Below are 17,378 nucleotides of genomic sequence, written 5' to 3'. Positions count from 1 at the left end.
GGCAATGGTTGTTTAATTCGGACACTACATTCAATTCACCACTGGCACAAAATAAAAGCCTTGTTAACAACCTTTTCAAGATGACTGGCAGTTTGACAACCTTCACGGAACTACAAGCGTCACGTCACTACATTCACCAACCTTTGGACAACACACATATCACCATGAAGTTCATTTTGTTAAGAAATATAAACCAATATTGACAGACCAACCTTTGGACATCACACGTATTACGGAAAGCAAATTGTTAGGAAATTTATCAATCTTTACGAACCAGGGTTGATCGTAAACCTAATAGGGATCCAAACATTTTGAATTATAAAATATCAATTTTGATATGGCCTATCAGCATGTTGAACAATCTTCAGTACTTTGAGACCATTATTATGGTCTTGTGCGAAAAGGCCTTGACTCCAACTTAAGCCCGTAAACGTCAGTACACAGCCCCCCGTAGCGACCCCACAAACGTTTTCGCGTTTTCACAATGACCAACGGAGCCCAAGGCAAACCCTTGCTTGGTTCTGAAAAGGAATATTCGTAAGGAGTAGTCGCCAATAATTCCCTATTAAACACTTATTCTAAAATCATATGATAGACTTCTTTTAAGATGTTTCCAGTCAGGGGATATATTTTGATGGCAGTTACCCTTTCCAGTTTCAATAAGTAACTTATTCAGCGTGTTCAAATTGAAGTTTGCTAAGTTCGCCTCTACTTTTCTTAAGGTATTAATCAACTTCTTCTGAGGAGTTGTTTGCACATTGTCACTCGGACCTGTGGTTTACTGTACTATTCAACTCTTTTAAGTGATACTGTCTCCTTCCACATTCTAAAGGATTGATGTGGTTTCAAGTTAAAACGTTACTCATACACAGAGAAAGGGAGACGTGCTTACCTTTGAGTTAAAGCTGCCGAAGATAAAGCAAAGTGTGTGAATCCAAAAACTCCGCCTGCTGCTATTTCTTGATCAGATCCTCAGTAATTCTTCCGTCAGTAAAATTAAAAGTATTCAGAAAACAAAGTGATATCTTCCTCCCGCGTGTGTGAACAGGGTAGACAAGCAAGCCTTGAGAGTCGACTTCTCATCCTTAGTAGATTTTACCTCACACAACCATCGTGGTCCAATCGTATCCGCACGGCACGAGCAGCACTTTTCCCGCCACGGTACACAATAAGGAAAACCCCTTCCCGCCAAACAGAGCGAAAAAGTGACTGTTTTGTAAAGATCCGACCGATTCCCACAACGATGAATAATACAGACGGACCTCTGCAGTCCGCCTTTGTAGCTCATCTCCTTGCTCTTTGATGCTCCCTACGGCTCTTTGATGCTTCCACACGGCTGTTTCATGCAGCGCTTCGTCATCATGTTTCGATCACGGACGGCAATAATCACGTATAGCTCTCTCCCTCTTCAAGTTTTAATTTCAAGAAACATGGAAAGCTTTGAGAATTGCTCGCAGCAACCGGTGTTGCAAATTAAAGGGTACTTGGAGATCTAACGAGGTCGTCACGGCTTAACAAGTGGGCAACCGAGCGTTATATTGTAAGGTGACCGGATTGGAAACGGACGCTGTTTGTGTAGTACATGATCTACTCGACTCTGCTCTGCCATGTACGCTGCTAGTATTTATATGGTACAATGATGCACAGTAAGTTTTCCCGGTCAAGTATTTGACAAATTATAAGCGGTCATTTTTAAACGTCGCGTTATTCGACAATTTCGTGCTAAAATGGAAGCTACTCAAAATAGCTAAAAGTAAACATGATAATTCAAATTATATTTTGGTTTTACCTCATTCCACCGAAGTGTGTGTAAGCACTGTAACCTCAGCCTGAGTTCTGTGAAAAACAAAAATGAAAGGCAAATTATTACTCGGGTGGGATTCTAACCACCGACCTTGGCAGTCTAGATCAGATGTCTATAACCACAGAACTCATTCAAACTGATATTTATTCAAACTGATATTTATTTCCATACTTCATGAAAACAGAGTATACAATCAATGTTTTAAGGAATAACCAATAAACAAAGCTATTTAATGAGGGTTAGAAAAAGAGTACGAGTATGGAGTCATCATCTGGAAGCAAAGGCTTATGTAGAGATGCCTGGGGACAGGCAATCAACGAGGACAAGAACGAACGGACTGACAAAATAGAACAAAGACAGACATGATGAAGACAACAATGATGAGAACACTAATTGCACAATAAAAAAACTCGGGGAAGTACTGAGTATACAGCGCTAAAGACAAAGTGGTGTAAGGGTCAAATCAAATATTATTCTTTATCCCCGACGCAAATTTAACATCTGCTTTAAAGACCACTCTTCCCACTTGGTGTATCCCAACATAAGCATAAAATAACAAGCCTGTGAACATTTGAGCTCAATTGGTCATCGGAGTTGCGAGAAAATGATGAGAGAAAAACACCCTTGTTGGACGAATTTGTGTGCTTTCAGATAGTAATTAAAGACTTCTGGCTAGAAGTAAGTTATTATTTTAATGAAAAGTTACCTCTTTTTTCAAAATCTATGCTACTTCAGAGGGAGCCGTTTCTCACAATGTTGTATACTTTCAACAGCTCTCCAATGCTCGTTACCCAGTCAGTTTTTAACTTGATATTTGTTTTGAGTAACTACCAAACGTGTACCTTCCCTTTAATCTAACAATCCACTCAAACAACATTCAAGTTTGCCAAAGCTTTTCGCAGAATAAACCCGCTGCGCGTGCTATTCTAAATGGATTGCCAATTTCGCCTGGCTAGAAAATAAACACCTTCAATTTTAATTGACTGGAATGCAATGTCAATACACGCATGCCTCAAAGTGAAATTGAATGACGGTTTCAACTGAAGAGGCAACAATAGGGGGACATGGCCGAGTGGTTCAGAGCATCGAATTCAAGTTCTGGTTGTTAACTGTCATCGGGTTGTGGGTTCAAATCCCGGTCAAGACACTTGTGCTCTTTAAAAGGACTCTAAGAGTCCCTTGAGGCTGAGACTTACCTTGATCAGATTGTTGTGGTCGAAATTCCCCCACTATCTATCTGTAAATGCCATTCCAGTATTCCATCTGCCCCATGGTCTTCACCGGCCTTGTGTCAGTTCTGTTTGGAATAAAAACAAAAAAACCCATTAACTTAGGAGTAGTTACGGTATCAAAGTTTGGGTTATTTCCATCTAAGATGGTTTGAAACAGGTTTGTCGTGTCTGAACAGATCCAACAGAAGCCATTTTGAAGTATGATGGACACAATACTATTGCAACATTAGGGTGAATTTGGCTGATACACCCAAACCACACATTGCACAGTTATGGTGTCCACCACATTTCAAAAAGGCTAATGGTTAGTGGTAGTCGAGGCAGTTTTAGTGGGCCAAGAACTGTTTTTAAAGACACTGGATACTATTGGTAATTGTCAAAGACCTGTCTTCTCACTTAGTTGTCTCAATATATGCACAAAATAACAAACCTGTGAAAATTTGAACTCAATTGGTAGACGAAGTTGCGAGATAATAATGAAAGAAAAAAAGTTGTGTGTTTTCAGATGCTTGATTTCGAAACCTCAAAATCAAATTATGTGGTCTCGAAATCTAATTCAAATACTTTTTGTGCAAAATTACTTCTTTCTCAAAAATCACATTACTTCAGAGGGAGCCGTTTCTCACAATGTTTTATACTATCAACATCTTTCCATTGCTCGTTACCAAGTAAGTTTTTATGCTAACAATCATTTTGAGTTATTACCAATATTGTCCAGTGCTTTTTAAAGCGTATGCATCAACGCTGGGGCTTGTCATGTTTTTGTGTATCTCTTTCATATGAAGACGATCAGAGTATACTGATCAAAACGTCGAGTCATTAACGGTTATTCTCAGAGCCAACCGCAACCACTTATATATATATTTATAATAAAAAACTGTAGGTTTTCTCGGCCAATTTCGGAAAAAGAGCAGCCAATTTAACCATCAAGCTATTCTATTTCGTGCGAAATCGAATTCTACTGAAAAGGGTCATTCGATTTCGTTTTAAGATTAGTCAAATATAATGTTGCGTCATTCGATTTAACAAAATAACAATTCAATTTAACAGTTCATTAAAGCAGCATTCAAACTCGTGAGTCGCTTCTTAAGGCGTGTGTGTCTCGAAAAAGAATGACGATACACTAAATTGAACATAGTGCTAAAGGAGTTTGACTCGACTCAAAAAGAAATTGAATGGCCGAGTTTTGAATTTGAAACGCAGTAACAACTGGAGAGGCAAAACAGCTTTAATTCGAACGCATGAAAATGAAATTGGCAGCTCATTTGCCGAATTTGACCGAGAAAACCTATATTAATTTTACAGGAATCGAATAATGGTGACCAGAATCACACTAGTGAATAAAATGCAAAGAATACCTTTGATCTTCTGAACCGTTAAGTTGTTTAATTCTGTGTACATTGTATAAAATAAAACTTACATGTTGAAATTTCATTTCAACAGGACAAAATAGCTTTCCCGAAACAGCTTGTCCATCGATTTTAAAATGACCTTTGTATAATACAACAAATCGTTATCGCTTGACGTTTCGACCATGGCAGAGCTGTCACCTCAAAGACTAAACAAGCTATTTTAAAGGGAAGGTACACGTTTGGCAATTATTCAAAACAAATCTTAACTTAAAAACTGACTTGGTAACAAGCATTGGAGAGCTGTTGATATCATAAAACATTGTGGGAAACGACTATCTCTGAAGTAACGTATTTTTTTAGAAAGAGATAATTTCTCACTTAAATAATAAAAGACTTCTAGCTAGAAGTATTTTATTCTTATCTGAAAGCACACTATTTCGTCCAACAAGGGTGTTTTTTCTTTAATAATTTTCTCGCAACTTCGATGACTAATTGAGCCCAAATTTTCACAGGCTTGTTATTTGATGGTTATGATGGGATACACCAAGTGAGAAGACTGATCTTTGACAATTGCCAAACGTGTTCCTTCCCTTTAAGCAAAATATGACGTTTTAACAATTCCAAATTTGCGCGCATTAAGACTGTTTTTGCACTAACACGACGATATCCTAAATAACATTTAAAGGAACATTAGAGAATTTTTTTTCGCTAACAAAACAGTTGCTGGCAGTGTAGGCACTTTATGTTATCTATCATTATCATTAACTGACAAACCTGTAGAAGTTTGAGATCGATGGGCCATCTGGGTCACAAGAGAATAGTGAAAAACCAATTACAAATTTTGCATTGCATCGATGCCAAAATAAAAATGAATAAAACGCTCACTGAGCGATGAACCCCAAATGCCGAGTTTATTTATTTCTCATCAAATATAACATTTCAGACAGAAATATTTCAAGGGATAATTTCAACCATCATCATCATCTTCACGATGTTTGTTTCTTACCAATAACGTTCTTTTAAAGGGAAGGTACACGTTTGGTAATTACTCAAAACAAATATTAACTTAAAAACTGACTTGGTATTACACAATTCATCCAACAAGGGTGTTTTTTTCTCTCAACATTTTCTCGCAACTTCGATGACCATTTTAGCTCAAAATTTCACACCAAGTGAGAAGACTGGTCTTTGACAATTACCAAACATGTATCTTCCCTTTAACCGAAAGAAAAGTAAAAAAAAGAATTACATAATTTAACCGAATAGTTTCTTGCATTTTGGTTTACTGTTAGATGAAATCAAAGAGTTCTTGACCGTATTACAAAATTATGATACACACTACACTACGTTCACCCAGCCAAGGGTGAGTAAAATACGTGTTTTCGAGTCAGCCGATTGCATTTCACACCTCATCGGCCGCCGTGTCATAATTTCTCCTCACCTCGAAGCCACATGATAAATATTGATATCTCCAGCGGCCTAATTTTTCTACACGGGTGAATTTATTTCTTATTTTGTCCCCCATTTTTGTCTGCACTCACTTAAAGGTACTTGACACTAGTGGTAACGAGCATTTGAGAGCTGTTGATAGTATAAAACATTGTGAGAAACGGCTCCCTCTGCACAAACGTAGATTTTGAGAAAGAGGTAATTTCTCTCTTGAATAAAATAACAACAAAATACGTCATCTGAATGAATCTGAGTGCGATTTCTGCGTTGGGACACTGAAACAGCAGTTCTGCACTTCGCAAACAGATACGCCATAAAAGAGATTAGCCGTTGGCATAATTTTAGTTGGCATAACCTCGACCCCACCTTTAATGATATGGATCAGAATCAATACGAAAGCTGATCTTCCGCAGTGCAAAGAGAAACTAGAAGGCCTATCATTATTTCGAGGTTGTCGTTGATCTACCCTGGCCCGGCCCTAGACTGGCCCATGTCTTTATCCGCAATCGAAGAATGACGGCAGATGTTCAGGCTACCCTATTCCTGACAACTTTGTTTTAGGTTGTGCGTTTACAGAAAACTATATCAAACGGTTGGTGGCAGCAGACAGCTAGTTAAACTGCATCGTTCAAGCGCATTCTCTTCGACCCTCAGCAATTAAATGACTTATATGAAACACTGAAGAAAAATAGAGATTACGAGTGTTGCTTTAGGAATAAATCATTAAGCCTACATGGAAATGTATTTATTTATTTATTAAATACTATTGTTACAGTAACAGCTTTATACGGGATGAAAAGATCAGCAAAATATGTTTGACATCAAATACCCTTTCAAAAATTACTTGGAAAAATCTTAAATGGATATCCTGTCATTGTTGTTTTCAAATCTAGAAGGCGTACCAAAATTAACATACAGGAAGTTGCAACAGGAGAGTCAGATACCGCAACATGTTTAACCTACATGACAGTTTTACATACGTGCAAAAAAACATAGTTTTTTGTTCTTCTTTCTTTTTCATAAGTAGACCTACATCACATTTGATTTTTTTATATTTTATTGTAAATAAGCCTTGTTGTTGTTTGTAAGTTGTTCTTGTTCCACCTCCACACTGCTTATTTTCTTTTATTGTAAAAACCTTTAACTACTCAGTCCGCTAGTACATCCTATTTATACAACATATGATGCTGTGTTAAGTTTTGCTAGTATGCTGTGTTAAGTTGTGATTGACAGTACGGAAATAAATGTGAATTGGATTGAAATATTGAATTGAACAACACGCATTTTCTCTGTTTTGGCGGCACTCGTCCGTAAAGCAAACCCCTTCGGAGTATCAACTGCCAAACAAGAACACCGGAGTGTTTTGCCTCGACCCTGTGTTTGATTTCGCTCAACCCCTCAATGAACGGCTTCACTGATATGCTGTTCCGGATTCTAAAGTGGACACGTCTCAAGGGGGTTCCGTACTGTTCCGCAGTATCGCAATCCGGCTAATGTGTTCCTGTTCCGACTGTAGTTACGACAACAACATTGTCGAAGAAATGATACTGGTAGGTGCTGTATGCACGTTTTTCTGGACTGTCGTATCTTGGTCATCTAATTATACCTGGATCTGGATACTTGGAAAAAGGGCATTGGTCTATGAGGAGGGCAATTTTTTACTTTAGGGGCTTTGGTTACACTCCAAGTTGATTCACAGTAAATTAATCCCTCTTGCACCGGGCGGCGTAACCAAGGGAGTAGCCCTTCTCTGTTCGTCTCCATTCTCATGATGACGAGCAGAGTGCTGTTCGAAACGTCGAGACCAAACCGGCTCTTTTCAGAGCCCGCACTCACACAAAAGAGATTTACACATGGTTGTAGTTTCTTTCTATTTATCCACTTCATGCAAAGCTTCAAACAATACTTAATCTCTTCCTCGTCCATTTTATATGCGAGAGACACAAGTTCAACTTTCAACACCGCGCCATCAAATCTGTCCCTGTCTACGTCTGTATGACACGGATCACAGCCTTTCTGTGAAATAATAACTGGTACCAATGCCAATCATCATGCCTAGCACAACCTTCAATGTTTATAAAATGTCAATAAATTTTCTCAATCAACTCATCACCGCTACACATGATGATAATAATCCACTTACGATGCCTTAGAAATGTCAATGTCATTGTATGGACGTAGCAACAAGGAGTGCTCATCATTCCTGCTGATAAACCAGCAACCTGAATTTGTCTTGTTTACGCAAACGTTGTGCTGGTATAGTGCTTAAAGGCACTGGACACTATTCGTAATTACTCAAAAATATTATTACCATAAAACCTCACTTGGAAGCAAGTTACGGGGAGAGGTCGATAGTATAAAACTTTGTGAGAAACGGCTGCATCTGAAGTGGAGTAGTTTTACGAGAAAGAAGTAATTGTACACAAATTTGATTTCGTGACCTCAAGTTTAGAATTTGAGGTCTCGAAGTCAAGCATCTGAAAACACACAACCACTTAGTGTGAGAAGGGTGTTTTTTATTTCATTATTATCTCGCAACTTCGAAGACCGATTGAGCTCAATTTTTCACAGGTTTGTTATTTTATGCATATGTTGAGATACACCAACCGTGAAGACTGGTTTTTGACAATAACCAATAGTGTCCAGGGTCTTTTTAGATATACCTGCGGTTATTTCTCAAAATATTCATCAACCTTATTATCTTACTTGGAAAAGAGTACTGGAGAGAACACATTGTAAGAAACGACGCCATAAAAATAAAGCGATGCAAATTTAAAGAGGTAATTTTTTTTTCACCACAAAGTTCAAATCTTGCAAAGACTTTAAGGCACGAAGCCTTTCTCAGGCATCTGAATTTCTCAACAGTCTGAAATTGATGCATAAACACACTGTGTGCAACATTGAAGTTTTTCTTTTAATATTTTAAAGGCAGTATGGACACTATTGGTAATTACTCAAAATAATTATCAGCATAAATTTGAGGTCTCGAAATCAAACATCTTAAAGCACACAACTTCGTGTGATGACAAGGGTGTTTTTTTCTTTCATTAATATCTCACAACTCCAACGACCAATTGAGTTCAAATTTTCACAGATTGGTTATATTCTGCATATGTTGAGATGCAGCAAGCGAGAAGACTGGTCTTTGACAATTACCACAAGTGTCTATTGTCTTTAATGCAGCTTGTATGATCGAAATTGGGACAACATTTTCACAGTACTCTGAACTGTCACCGGTTTGTTTATTACTTCTATAATATGCATAGTTGGAACACATCGTGTGAGGATACTGGTCTGTGACAATTACCGAAAGAACACACTGTCTTCAACCAACCGGCAACCAAGCTCTTGAATTACACGAGCCTCTTTGTTCACTTCACATAAGGGAATCAATATGTGTTGAATTTCAACTAGTGGTTTAAACCCAACGAGGACTGGTTCTTGATAATTATTTTTACCGAGACAGAATGAAGAAACTGTCTTATAAACGTAGTCTGGTCCCCTGACCAAAAATTCCTTGACGTCTCTTGTTAAAAATCTTAGGTCAGGTATCACCCACGGTTAAAAATAGAGCATGACGCAACTTGCCAGGGTCGGGGGTCATCTCCAGGGAAACCATGTCAGCACGTACTACTAGTTGCGATAACGTAACCCTCCTCCCAACGGCCGCCAGGCCGGAAGGTTACGAGATTAATTCGATCGGCAATTAATGACAATCTGGTTCAACACGTATAATTTCAATAACAATAGCTGGCATAAAAACTCCTGGATCTACGGCCGACAGGACTGACATTATGATTCCATACCGAACATTAACGATACTGTCCGAATGTTGACGACAACACGTTCGGAACATTTCGGATAACTTCGAAAAAGGAGGAATTCCTCCTTTTTGGTCACGTGATTTTGGGTGATACCGGACCCTAAATTCGACAGACCCTAGTCGGAGATTTTTGGGTCTAGGAACCAGACTATTATAAGCGCAGGTGCAAGCTCGCGTTAACACTTTTTACTGGTCATAAACAAAGGTCTATACACACCCACGTGACGCGCTCTCCACCAATAGGAATAGCGAAACTGTCTGAGGTATTTATGAATGTCTCTTTAATTCCAGGTTGCAAGCAGAATACTCTTCCACTTCATAACAACAATGATGTACCAACACCTAGGGTCCAAACTAGATGTACCTATGTAACCCACGGAGCGAAGAGATTTATTCCTTCTTTACAGATTTGTAGATGAATTTGTGTATCATATGGATTCTTGAGTACAGTATGGAAGTGGGATGGGGGGGGGGGGGGGCAGCATTCAAACAGACAGCCACTTACCCCTTCCAATGCAATAGCTAGTCTACCTGCATTTTGGCATCTCATCAAATTGGTACAAGGATAAACCGTGTCAACCAGAAGAAGCTACAAAAACAACAAACCTATGACTCAATTTCAAGCATTGACCGTGAAATCCCATCGACTGTGGGGCCAATTAGATGCCCCAGACCGGGGGACAGGGAGGTGAATTCACAGAGGTCGTCGCGGTCCTGGGCCCAATTTTATAGAGCTGCTTAAGCAGATAATTATGCTTAGCAGCTTTCTGCTTCTAAGCAGAACACCAGTCACAGATTGTACATGTGACATGGTAGTTTGATTGGCAACCTTATTTTGGTAAGCATATTGTTGTTGTGCTTAGCTACTTTTGTGTGCTTAAGCAGCTCTATGTAATTGGGCCTTGGGTATAGGGACGGACGAGACGTGAGCTGGGGATGAGAGTACTGGGATTCTCATCCAATTTATCTTATAATTCGTGGTTCTGATACTTTCTTCAAGATTATTTTGCAGGGACAGGAGGGGGTTTATCAACATTGTTACTCTTTCATGTGTGGAATTAGGTTTTGTTTTCACAAGGAAATTAAAGCTACAATTTGGCGTGAGCTCATGACGAGTAAAGGAGCGTTAAAGCTAAACTAATTGGGTCGTCTTGTCTTTTTTTAACATTGGTGACAAACAATTTCTGGAATTCGTTTGCCAAGTCCTGATCGTTGTAAGTGTATGGAAGGACATGGGTTTTGGGTTTGAGCAACAACTTATCCATTACATTGAAGAGCATATTTTGATCTCCTGAGGATTCGTGCATTTGATATGAGTAATGGATGATCTTTACCTGGTTGATCGAATTCCTGACCACATTACATTGGTTGCGATAATCTTGTCGATGTGTTTGCTGTCAGTAAACGCTTCTCAGATTCAACTTTGTTCTCAAAATGTATTATATATTCGAAGCTGCTGTACTTCCCACCAAGTAAGTCTTTATTAAACATTAATTTTCTCTGATGAGTTGCCAGTCTGATGAAGCCACTAGTGTAGTGGTTAAACGGGTCTGAAAAAGTATAAGTTTGCTCCATTTTTTTCATCCATGTATTGGAATTGGTAAAATGAACATTTTTACAGAATTTTTTTAAGAACATTAAAATTAAATCTGTTCAAGAATGTAACTGCAATGGGTATACCTATATGAACAGTTGTTCGAGGGTAAAGGGGCACACTGCCTTATAAATTACGCTTTGTGCTCGACAAAGCGTTCGTTTTGATGAATATTTGGAAAGATGTTAGACATGGTTGTGGCCTACTTCACATTCTTACTCACTAGGGAGTAAATACGCATGTGTGAGAGTTGGCATTATCGAGGCTTGACCGAACGGTCTAGGCAAACATTTTATTCTTCAAGTGGTTCTGTGGAATTGTTCTATACTTCCTAAAGGTACACATTGTGAACCACGATCGCAATGCAACTTATGTGGTTTTTATACGACTTCAACCTCAAGTCCCAAATAAAAGTGAATCTGATGAAAGAACTAGTTATTGAGGAAAAATGTGGCTTTGATATAAACATGGATTTGAATACTAGTGTTCTTGACACGGGATTAATATTATATATGCCTACATATTGAAGGGAGTGAGTGGCAGGGGGATGTGCTGAGTATGGGGTACTGCGCAGGGGGACTCAAGCCCCCCCCCCCCGCCTCCTGTTTACAAATTGTTTATAAATAGGTAGTTTAAGCTGAGGTAGATATTTCTACCACCAGCTTTTGAGACTCAGTTTCTTCAAAATGTGTCCTCTTACCCTTAATGTTGTAACGGTACTGTCCCCGAGGTGCAGCTATAGTCGAAGTGTTCCTCAACGGCTTCGTCACCCAGTTGTATTGTTTAACACAAGGCCTATGCTTTATGGTTGTAAAAAAAGTGAAACTACAGGTATACGGTACGTGGTAAAAGTTATGGGGGAAGTTGCTGTATAGGAGTTTACAATGCCAAGGCAGTTTTCTGTCCCCGCTGCCAGTCAACCGATAAATAGATTGAATACCCCTACAGACAAATACATAGATTTTGCTTCTTCCGATTTGTATAGCTCCTTGTTACAAAGTTCACTGGGAGGAAGCACTGTGCCCTACTTGGGTTACAAAAGAAAGGATTATATAACTGCAAGAGCTACACTATTTGAAACTCTCCAATTGATGTTAGGGCATTGATGCTTCTATCATGGAGAAGATACCTCCATGCTTCTATACAGACCTGGATCCCAATGGGGCCAGGAATGCAATGAACTGCACTACAATCTTAAACAATTTACACATTGGCGTTTGCTTAAAGACAGTGGACACTATTGGTAATTGTCAAAGACTAGCCTTCACAGTTGGTCAGTTGGTGTATCTCAACATATGCATAAATAAAAAACCTGTGAAAATTTGAGCTCAATCGGTCATCGAAGTTGCGAGATAATAATGAAAGAAAAATAACCCTAACACGAAGTTGTGTGCGTTTAGCTGGTTGATTTCGAGACCTCAAGTTCTAAATCTGAGGTCTCGAAATCAAATTCGTGGAAAAATACTTCTTTCTCAAAAACTATGGCACCTCAGAGGGAGCCGTTTCTCACGATGTTTTGTACCATCAACCTCTCCCTGCTACTCGTCACCAAGAAAGGTTTTATGCAAATAATTATTTTGAGTAATTATCAATAGTGACCACTGCCTTTAAACAAGATTTGCGTTTCCCGTCGAATACTCAGCAATCCTGTGTTTCTTTAAAGTATAGCAGATATGCAATAAACCTCTATTTGAGATGTATCAGTTAACAAAAGGTTTGTCATATTGACAACAAAATACAAATTATCAATAGAAAATTATCAACAAAATATTCGTTATAATTTACATTCTGAAGGTCCGGATTGGATCGAAAGCTAAGGCCATCTACCCTATTCATTATAATTTACATTCTTATAGAAAATATATGTTTAGAACACGCGATTAATTTCCCCTTAAAAAAATGGAATAACCCAAAATAAACCGTCAATATTTAATCAACCAGATTGATAAGCCGTTCTTTGTATTTTTTGTTTATAAAGTCAGGAGCAATATCGTAATACAAAATTTTCTTATAAACAAAGATATTAATAGTGACCACGGGATGAATCTCCCCATAAAAAAAATGGAATAACCCAAATCCACCCTAAAGCTTTATCCCCGAAACCCCGTTCCTTAATATTTATTAATCCCATACCTTTTATTACTGTTTATAATTTGAACAGCTAAAGGCCAGAGGGAGAAAACCCCCCCCCAGAAGATCGTAATACGAACAAAAAAGTAAACACTAAACAGCCGTCTGTACTTGCCGATAGAGAATGTCGGATCTGAGCTTCCCCTTTTCGGTGCTCACCTGGGACCACCTGTTTCAGAGATTGGATTGCGATTGATTTTCTTCTTATTGTATCAGATCCGAGCAATCTTCACAAATCCCCCTCTCAAAAATGTGTACACAAAAGTCCCGAAGAAGAAGAAAAAAAAAAAAGTTTATAAAAAAACTCCTTAAAAAAAACCCCAAATAGACAATCAAAAAAGCACTTTATTTTGTTGCCCTCTGACATAGCGTATTCACAATTACCCTCAAACGTTTTTCCCCCTCTCGCAGAAAAGCCATCTTTGATCGTGTCTTAAGCTCTGGTTATAAACTTTATCTGATGATGGAGTGAACAGATTGTGCCCTTTATTATTATTATATTAATGTTTTATCATTTTTCAGCACCATGGGCAATTTTGTTGGATAAAACACTGAGAATTATGAGAAATTATTACGAGCAAAAATGCGATGAAGAGACCGACAACAACCGGGTTTATACCTCGTGAAAAAGTACGAGTTAAAACAGAATTACCAAGCACGATTGATGATTTAAAAATTCCATTCAGCAAAAATTGGGGGTGTTAAAATTAACACTTCAGGGTGTTAAAATAGAACACATTTGGTTTGGAAGCAGTTTAGATTGAGGACACAGTGATTTTTTTAAATACATTACCAGACGAGCACATTAAAGGAACACGTTGCCTTGGATTGGCTGAGTTGGTCTTTGAAAAGCGTTTTGTAACCGTTTGTTATAAAATGCATATAGGTAGAAAGATGATGTAAAAGTAGAATACAATGATCCACACAAACATGCCTCGAAATTGCACGGTTTTCCTTTTATCTCGTCGACTAAACACGGTCGGCCATTAATGGGAGTCAAATTTTGGACTCCCATAAATAGCCGACCGTGTTAGTTCGCACAGTAAAAGGAAAACCACGCAATTTCGAGGCAAAATTGTGTGGATCATTGTATTCTACTTTTAAAACATCTTTCCAACCATATGCATTAAAAAAAAAACGGTTACAAACGCTTTTTATAGACCAACTCGTCCGATCCAAGGCAACGTCAGAAAACAAAATCAACACCTCCTCAACGGTAACACTTTTTCTTTCCGCACATTTTGACAGCCAGCTAAATTAACAGTTATGAACATGTTCATCATATATAGAACAGCATCATATTGCGAAAGATTAAAGCTTTACTTGTGCATCAGTCAGATGCATTATACATTGTCAAACCCAGAGTGTTAAAATTCACACAAGGGTGTGTGTCATTTATAATTGTATCAAAGATTGAATCAAACGTAACATCGTAGGGTGTTGAGTTGTAAAATGTGCACATGGGATAGAGCATATTAAGTTTGGTTCTACCCTTACTCACATCTGTGTAAGGGTTAAACCAAATGTAATTGCCTTTGCAGAAATCAGTGTTATTTAAACACCATGGTGTTAAATTTGATTCCCTCGCCTGTATTTATAGTGTAAAACACACATGGTGTAAATTTCAACACCCCAGTTTTTGCAGTGCACCAATTTTTTTCTTCTTCAAATAAACTTAAACCAGCTCTAAGTAATTAATTAAAGTGATTCTCCCTGATATAATATTTTCCCTTCTGGGCTTCAGGGAAAATAGGCTGGTTATTCAGAACTAGAATTATTTATAGGTTTTTAACTTAGACTTCTCATTCTGTCAGTTAAGGCTAATTAGGCTGGAGTTTCTTTGGACACGAACGCGTGAGCTCGCGACTGGCCGCTGGGGAAACGATACCAATGTTTTTTACTGCACGCTTTCAGATCGCGAACAGAGATTTTGTAAAATAATAGTTTCGCAGGACGTCAAAATGCCTGTGTCAAATATTAAAGAACACATTTTAAGAGTCTCAAGGGTATGTTGGCATCTCTTTGTTGATAAAGATTTACGTTTAGTTTATACGAGGCCTGTACAAAGATTTGCTTCGATCACGTTAGTTGCTTCGATCACGTAATTATATACATTTTTTAATTGCATATAATTGGTACAAGCTTAGACCACTGAATGGGCCAAAAAGAAATAAACTAAATAATTAAATAAATAATTAAATAAATAAATTGTTGACTAAGGTAAGTCACGTTTACACCAGGCTAAAACGCAAGTGTTGTTGTTGTTGTTGTTGTTGTTGATTGATGAGTTACGGTGTTCCGATGAGATTTAATTTTGATTAAATATTTATATTCAATGTCGGTCTCAGCAGTAAACAAACACGCACATAACCCTATCAAGTGTTGTTGTTGTTGATTGATGAGTTACGGTGTTCCGATGAGATTTAATTTTGATTAAATATTTATATTCAATGTCGGTCTCAGCAGTAAACAAACCCGTACATAACCCTATCAAGTGTTGTTGTTGTTGATTGATGAATTACGGTGTTCCGATGAGATTTAATTTTGATTAAATATTTATATTCAATGTCGGTCTCAGCAGTAAACAAACACGCACATAACCCTATCAATTATACAGAGAAGGTGCTTTCACAAAATAAACAGGAAGGGTCATTACTAAAGGGTGATTGATGGTAAAGCTACATTTAGGCAGATGGAGGAAGCTTGCAGGTTTAAGGCCTCCAGTTATTGCGTTTGGTGAACCGACCGACTCTGTAAAACGAAGCAACATCTATTTCATTTGCTTTTTCAAATAAAGACAAATAATTTGCGGCCACATCCATTTTTTTCCAGTGCAAACGGGTATTATATACAAACAGGAGAAGACCATCAACTTGCGTATAGAATGCCAGCGTTGAGATCAACCATATAGGGTGCGTTCGTTTAGCTTCCCTGGGTCGACCCCGGTCTGCCCCCGGTGCGTTTGAATAGCTTTGACGTCATTCCAGGGAATCACCTGGGTCAGCTCCCAGTGCCCTGCTTGTGGAGTGGGTCACTTCGGGGCTGGCCCCAGGTACATGACGTCACTACTAGAGCGGTGAGTGATCGTTCGATTAGCTCTTGTCAGGGGGCTTACCCGAGTGAGCACGGCGGGGTAGACCCAGGGAAGCTAACCGAACGCACCCATAGAAGCCCGACTCTATAGACTGAACATGACGCCATACTTCGAGGTTCGTCATATTTTTACCCCAGTAAACCTGACTTGAGCCTACTACACAGGATCCTTCCAAAATGCACCTTTGACCTCGCCTTTATTTACATGGAGATTTCGGTGTACGTGCATGTGACCGAAAGTTCAGCTGACAAACATGCCCTGGGACCAATCAAAAGACAGACATGGAAAGCTTAATTCACTGCACGCTTATTCAAGTACAGACTAGGCCTACAGACATTTGGACATTTGGACATTCATCCTGCATTAGAACTAGTTGAACAGTCAAATCAAAGTCAATAGTATCTAAATGAAGGTACATGTTTGGTAATTACTCAAAACAAATATTAACTTACAAACTAACTTGGTAACGAGCATTGGAGAGCTGTCGATAGTATAAAACATTGTTGGAAACGGCTCCCTCTGAAGTAACGTAGTTTTTGAGAAAGAGGTGATTTTTCACTAAAATAATAAAATACTTCTAGCTAGAAGTATTTTATTTCTATTTATAAGCACACAAATTCGTCCAACATGGGTGTTTTTTCTTTCATCATTTTCTCGCAACTTCATTGACCGATTGATCCAAAATTTTCACAGGCGTGTTATTTTATGCTAATGATGGGATACACTACAGGTGAGAAGACTGGTCTTGGACAATTACCAAACGGGTACAGTGCCTTTTAACCATTTTAACGATACAAATCTGATTGACCAAAGCGCAAGCATAATGAAACAAAATATTAAAAACAGAACCAAACAATACAAATCTGACCTATTCTTAATTTCAATATCAGCGTTGTTAAT

The 17,378-nt window shown here is 38.4% G+C and overlaps 1 long non-coding RNA gene across 1 annotated transcript; it reads right to left on the bottom strand.

Annotated features, from left to right (window-relative positions):
• Window positions 1-1,801: 1,801 nt before the first annotated feature.
• Window positions 1,802-12,078, bottom strand: LOC117295325. Its single transcript, XR_004519679.1, has 3 exons — window positions 11,955-12,078; window positions 3,001-3,101; window positions 1,802-1,836 (listed from the first exon to the last, which is right to left on the bottom strand). It is a non-coding gene; the product is annotated as an uncharacterized LOC117295325 (long non-coding RNA).
• Between the last annotated feature and the right edge of the window lie 5,300 nt (window positions 12,079-17,378).

Source organism: Asterias rubens, chromosome 10, assembly GCF_902459465.1.
Source record: "Asterias rubens chromosome 10, eAstRub1.3, whole genome shotgun sequence".
Classification (NCBI taxonomy): Eukaryota; Metazoa; Echinodermata; class Asteroidea; order Forcipulatida; family Asteriidae; genus Asterias; species Asterias rubens.
This window is presented reverse-complemented; position numbering and strand designations above follow the sequence as displayed.